Consider the following 6,275-nt stretch of genomic DNA (forward strand, 5'->3'; position numbering starts at 1 on the left):
GACAATGGGATAGTTGCGAATTCTAATAATAACTGATGAAAATAAAGCATGGAAAAAGGCCTTTGAACCTATCTGTTGTTTGCAATTAACCCTGGTTGATTTAGGAGCATTGGAATTAAGGTGTTAAGGATGTTGCTTTTTGCTTGCATTTAATCCATAAAAAAGCTCTGCAATAATAACCTTTTGAAGTATAACTTTAGAATATTACTTGTATCCTTGAAACTATAGCTTTGGAATATATATAAAGGAAATATGCTTATCTCACACCTTATGGAAGCAGAGAAAAACAGTTTGAGAAAGGAAGATGAACATCACCTCAAGGATTTATGGTTTCGACCAAAGGGAAGCTGGACATCACTGTTATGAGATTGATAGTCTCTGCAATTAAAAGATGGGCACACATCTGGGGAACTGGACTCCACCAGATGGGATTCGTCTTTCTTCTTTCGGAAACTGGACTATCACCATCTGGGGATACTCCTTTGAAAATACATCCTGAGAAATTCAAATCACAATAGTGTATAGAATTGTGATGTAATAATTTGGAATAAAAATTGCTGATGAGTAAAAATTGGAAATAGACACTGCTGAAAAAGCTGATGAGTACCCCTATAAATACCTGTTACCCTCAATTATCGGTGTGCAGTTGGAGGGAAAACTTCCCCCACTGTACCCAGCTCTGTATTGCTCATACTTTACCATATTAAATAATAAATTGATTGCTGCTTGAATATTGGCCTAGTCAAGCTTCTTATTCATAACTCTGTGATTGGTCTCATTTGGTTGTTTCTAATTCATGGCCAAGCACATCCAGCTGGCTCGGACTCTCTGTCCGAGACACAAGCCTTTGTGAAATCATTCTTTCTTTTTCTGTTCTTAGCCAGCCTTCTGATGAAATCCTTTCTTCTATTCTTTTAATAGAATATAGATCATAAAATAATAAATCAAGCCTTCTGAAACATGGAGTCAACTCCTTGTCTCTTCCCTCATCCTCAGACTCCTGTGAACACGGTCACACCAGGCTGATGGAGGAGCAGGTGAGTGGGGAATGAGGGGGGGTCATGCTGGGTTACCCTGCCCCAGAGGGACCAAAAGCTGCCAGAAAATTCACACGGAGGGGTGGGTGTAGAACACCAAAACCTGTCAACTTTTTCATTTTTTTATAGGTATGGGCAAAGAATTGGAATTTATCTCTAAAACCATTTGGAAAGAATAATTTGGAAATAATCTATCCATTCTATTGTGTACAGGAATGCAGGAAACTCTGACTAGAGATGCGTAGTCGTTTTGAAACCAGGTTATAACGTTGTTACCTAGGAATGAACCAATCGAGTGCCCTTAAACCGTAGGAACAGCTGCTGAGGCTGAAGGGAATAAATACAAAAGGCTCTCCGGCAGCTTCGGTCTCCGTTCCCTGCCTGCCCCAAGGCGCGTCCAGCCCGGCCCGGGCAGGGGGGCGGTGCTGCCACCTTGTGGGCACAGAGCGGTGCTGTGCACAGAGGGCAGCGGTGAAGCACAGTGAGGAGTGCAAAGGAGCGCGACCGGGCTTGAGGGGCCGCCGTGCGGGGCGGTGGCTGGGAAGAACGAGAGCGGCGGGGCCGGTTTCGGCGGGCGGCGGAGGCGCGGAGGGGACAGAGCTCCCGTTTCAAGACGGCGAAGCGCCCGTGTACCAGGATCCTGCGTGAGCCGGGTCGGGCTCCAGCCGCACTCAAGATGGCGGCCGCGGCAGGACTCCGGCAGAGGCGTCGCCGCCGCTCCCTACCGCGGTTCGCGGGGCTCCGGTGCCGCTAACCCCGCCAACCGTTTTCTCCCGCCGGGAAAAGCAGCAGAAAATGGCGCTGAGAGCGCGGGATCGGCGTCGGGACAGGGTTGAGGCAGCCAGCAAGAGAAACGCCTGTGTGAGGAGCGGGGGATGCTTAAGGATACCACAACAAAGATGGCGGCTCGGCCGGGAGCGGCTTCTGCCAATACCAAAGATTGCGGAGAGGAAATCCAGGAGAAACGGCTGCTGCCATCCTGGGCTTGCCAGGCAGGTTTTGTACTTGATTGCAAGGCAGTTTTCCTGCCTCTGCAGGGGGGTGAAAACTGGAAAGGGGAGACAAAAAAAGGGTCACTTTTACGTCACACCCAAGATGGCGGCTGAGGGCAGCACTCACTTGCCCTTCCAATGATGGCGGCAGTGTGCTCATGCGCCTTGGGTAGGGGAAGAGAGGGCGGTACAGGAAATACCCCGCTCCGGCTGATGGTAAGAGTGCTTTCTCCTGGGTCTGGGCGGCATTGAGGTCGCAACGAGTTCCAAATTATCCTTGTGCCTCTCCTGTTGTGGCTAAGTCGGTGTTCCCTGAGTGGCTGCAGCTCCCTGCGTGTGGAGGGAAGAAGCCTGTGCTGGAGAATGGGAGGAAGGTCCCTGCTGGTTGCTGTGTCCTCGGTGGGCACAGAACTCTGGCCAGGTGGCTTGGTGAGTATTGAAAATGTGAAAAATGCGTATTTTGTGAGTGGCTTTTCGCAAATATTAAAATGAATATGGTATGTGTTGTGTTAGAAAGTAATGCTGTATTAATTCTCTTCAATAGCGTGTTAAATATAGTTTTAGGTTATAACAAAATGTTAAAATAGAAACTATGCTATGTTGGAGACTTTTTTTAAAGAAAGGACTCGCAGCGAGATAGCAGCCACAGGACACCTAAATCTTTCAGAGCAAAAGAATTTAGTGCTCTCTTTTTAGAAGAAATGAACTTCTTCTTGCCTCGAAGGCGCTGTTAGGATTCAGAGGAAGAAGTTGATGATGACCAGACAGAATCTTGTGTTTGAATGGAATTTATGCATCATGTATGAGATGTATGAATATGCAACAGGCTGTTGTTTTTAAGGGTTAATCCTTTGTTAACAGGGGTCCTTTTTCGGGCTTGTGCTGCCCAGAAAAAGGTACCCGGACGTCCATAACTCTTTGTCTCTATTGTCTCATATTGTCCTAATTTAATTTGTCCAAATTATTATTACTCTAATTGTATTATTGTTTTTGTAACCATTTAATTACTGTTAACCTTTTAAAAGTGTAAAAACAAGTGATTGGCGTTTTTCACAGGATCAATCCTGCTTCCTTTTCACTGAATTGTTGTAATGAGTCTTCAGCTTTTAGCCAGCCTCAGTTCAGTTTCTTTTTCACGAATTTTTTTGGTTGTTTTGATCCTGAACTTGCCAAACCCTTAAGTTTGCTAAATTAACCCTGAGAAGGTTCCACAAGCCAATGCTGAGGGGATTGGGGATTGGATAGTTAGGATCTTATGGCCCTTCAAGGGATGGGTTCACCCCCTGATTTTGGTGCCAAGGGAAACTCCAAGTTAATACGGATCAAAATAGGAAACAGTTCCCTCATCAAAGTCAGCTTTCCAAACCTCTGTTCAGGATCCAAAAGAAATGGGAATGCCCTTGGCAAAAAAGGGCATTTTGAGACAAAGCAAGCTTAAAATGCCTGTAAGCAGGAAATCCAGGAGGAATGGCTGCTGGCATTCTGGGCTTGCCAGGGAGGTTTTGTACTTGATTGCAAGGCAGTTTTCCTACCTCTGCATGGGGTGGCACCTGCATCCCACTGGAAAGGGGAGAGAAATAATTCCCCTCCTTCCCTGGCCCAGCCCTGGAGTGGGAGCAGCTTGCCCTTATCCTGGAGTTATCCTGCTCCTGCCCAGCATCCCTCTAGTACCCTCATGTGCTTCCCAAGCTCCCAGCACTGATGGATCTAAACAAGGAGAACAATCCCTGTTCCTTCTCTTCTCCATCCTTGATGTTCCTGGGCCCTGCATCTCCCTGGTTATTCCCTGTCTGACTCCTCATCTCCATCCCACCTTCTCCCTGGTCACATCTGAGCCTGAGATGTGTTTAGCAGCAAATCCATTCCTTTAAAGGAAGCCCAGTGCAAAGAGCATCCAGCTGCAGGTAAGTCTTCCTGCATTTCATTTTCTCTGTCTGCAGGCTCTGTCTTCCTGCATTTCATTTTTCTCTGGCCAGTTTTGGAGGGTTTCCCTCTGTGCTTTCCTGTGACCCAGATGTGTCCCTTCCTTTGTCCAGATCCAGTGCCAAAAGATTGAACAACTGCTGAGTGGGGTCTGGGATGAGAATGGTTCTGCTAGAAGAAAAATGAGCTTCCTTTGAATGTCTGGAATAAAAGCACTGGGAAAGGGCACTTTTTAATTCAATTTGGTGCCACCTCCCCTTTTTTTATGGCTCATACTCCATGGTGAGCAATCTAAGCCAAAAGATGAAATGCAGGAGGCTTTGATTCTGCAGTGAGCTTAACTTCCCTTTTCTCCTCTCTTTCAGGACAGGGAGAACCACTGAAGTTGTCCTGGCCTTGCCAAGGTGTTTGAGCTGCCAAACCCAAACTGGTCCTGATGATGGAGGACTTAAGAAATTACTCAATCCAACTAAATGCTTGAAAAAGGGAGATGGTTTGGTTATAGAAATATTTCTGCCTGAGACTGGGAAGAGATTGGGAAGAGTTAAACCCCCCAATTCTGCATAACAGCACAAGGATTTTTTAATTCTTTGCCTTTTTTTCCCTTCCTTTGAATGGGTTTGTTTGTTTCCCCTTGGAGACTGCACACACAATAGGCAGATTTTTCAATTAAGCCATTTTTTCCCACTTTTAGTCTTCAATGGAGCCCAGGTGCCAATTGTTTGCTGCTTGGTTTCTGCCTTCCCTTTCCTGCCTACAGCTTAAGCCCTTTCTCTCCTTCCTGCTTTTTGGCCATCACTGGTCATGCAGATGATGCTGATGCAGATGGCTGATAAATAATTATCAAACAGCTTGGCAATGGTCTGTATCAGGTATCAGTGACATTAAAAAACGCAGTATATGGACCATCAAGCAATGAATTTAGCAACAGTTGGATAGTAACTAATCATCTTTCCTTTGAAGCCCTCTTCATAGCATATTTCCTTATAAAGGGAAAGCATTTGGTTTTTATTTTATAAAATACTACAAATCACCAACAGCCAGCTTAAGCGAGCATGGCAGACTGACAAAGACATGGTAATGTTTTTTCTTTTAAATCCCTCACAAGCCCATCCCCTACTGGGGAGGCAGCTCAGTGAGTTTCAGCCCACAGCTGCCATCCTGTGCTCATGGAGAGCAACCTCTCCAGCTGTCCCAGCCTGAGGAAAGCACAGAAGAGGGCTTTACACAGATCAGGGATTAAGCTAGACCCAGGTTGGGCTCAGCTCAGTCACCATGGCGCTGTCAGAGGCCTTAAACCCTTTTTCTATCAGATTGATTGATGGTGGTTGTGGTGCAGCCACTGTGTTGCTGTCAATGTGCTCCCCTGCAGCCTAGCCTGACATGGTGAGCAGGGGCTTGGGGTTCTGCCTCATGTGTTAAACATCAAACCAGCAGATAAAACAACAGCTAAAAGCCCTGCCCTGCTGTCTCGGTCCCTCTGCGAGCCTCTCAGTAACCCTCGGCCAGTCCCGAGTCGGCAGCAACCGGGGGGAGCAGCCCTGACACGGCCGAGAGCGGGCAGACACTGTCTGTGCCCCGAGGGTGCTGAGGGCACCTGGGCTGGGGGGAGACACTGTCTGTGCCCTGAGGGTACTGAGGGCACCTGGGCTGGGGGGAGACACTCTCTGTGCCCCAAGGGTGCTGAGGGCACCTGGTCTGGGCCCCTGTGCAGCACAAGAGACACCAGAGACAGCGGTAGAAGATAAAGGGCCGACTCTTAGCAGGGGTTAATCCAAGGTTTTATTAGGATCCCAAAGAAAGGAGCTCCTGCACCTCAGGGGCCTCCTGCCGAGAGCCCCAGGGAGATGTGCCAAGGTCACATTTAAAGGGAGGTGGAAACCCGAAGTAGATAACATCTTACCAACCATTAAGTGACCCTAAGGGATGGATGCTGGGCCATAGACTTTAGGACAGCGTATGGGGCAAGGCTTGGGGGGCTGACCCCTGGCCTCTGGCTGATCACTGGACGACTTGGACCGAAACTTCTGCAGGGAGGGGATGGGAGGCTGAGTGATTGACAGAGAGCCAGGGTGGGGGTTTGGGGATGATCTCATCCTGGGAGAGGGATAACACAGGGAGAAGGAGGTGGGTACAGTTTGGGATAAACCATTTGGGAAAAATATGGGGATACAAAACAAAATGACTTCAAAGTATTACAAAGTATAAAAATGCACTACAGCAGGTTGGGGCAGCACCAAATAAAATGTAATAAAATGCTTTAAAAATAGAAAAATTAAAAATAAAAATTAAATCAAATGAAAAAAACAAAATTAATTTAAAA

At 47.1% G+C, this 6,275-nt stretch overlaps 1 long non-coding RNA gene across 3 annotated transcripts; it reads left to right on the forward strand.

Annotated features, from left to right (window-relative positions):
• The first annotated feature begins 1,444 nt into the window (after positions 1–1,444).
• On the forward strand, positions 1,445–5,981 carry LOC139602440 (uncharacterized). Of its 3 annotated transcripts, XR_011683218.1 has the most exons (3): positions 1,480–3,933; positions 4,318–5,276; positions 5,347–5,981. It is a non-coding gene; the product is annotated as an uncharacterized lncRNA (long non-coding RNA). The 3 variants fall into 3 exon arrangements; XR_011683216.1 differs by lacking the exon at positions 5,347–5,981 and having other exon boundaries at positions 1,445–3,933; positions 4,318–4,864; XR_011683217.1 differs by lacking the exon at positions 5,347–5,981 and having other exon boundaries at positions 1,445–2,458; positions 4,318–4,864.
• Positions 5,982–6,275: the final 294 nt, after the last annotated feature.

Source organism: Agelaius tricolor, unplaced genomic scaffold (assembly GCF_023055355.1).
Source record: "Agelaius tricolor isolate 1412-34295 unplaced genomic scaffold, bAgeTri1.0.p SCAF_34, whole genome shotgun sequence".
Taxonomy (NCBI): Eukaryota; Metazoa; Chordata; class Aves; order Passeriformes; family Icteridae; genus Agelaius; species Agelaius tricolor.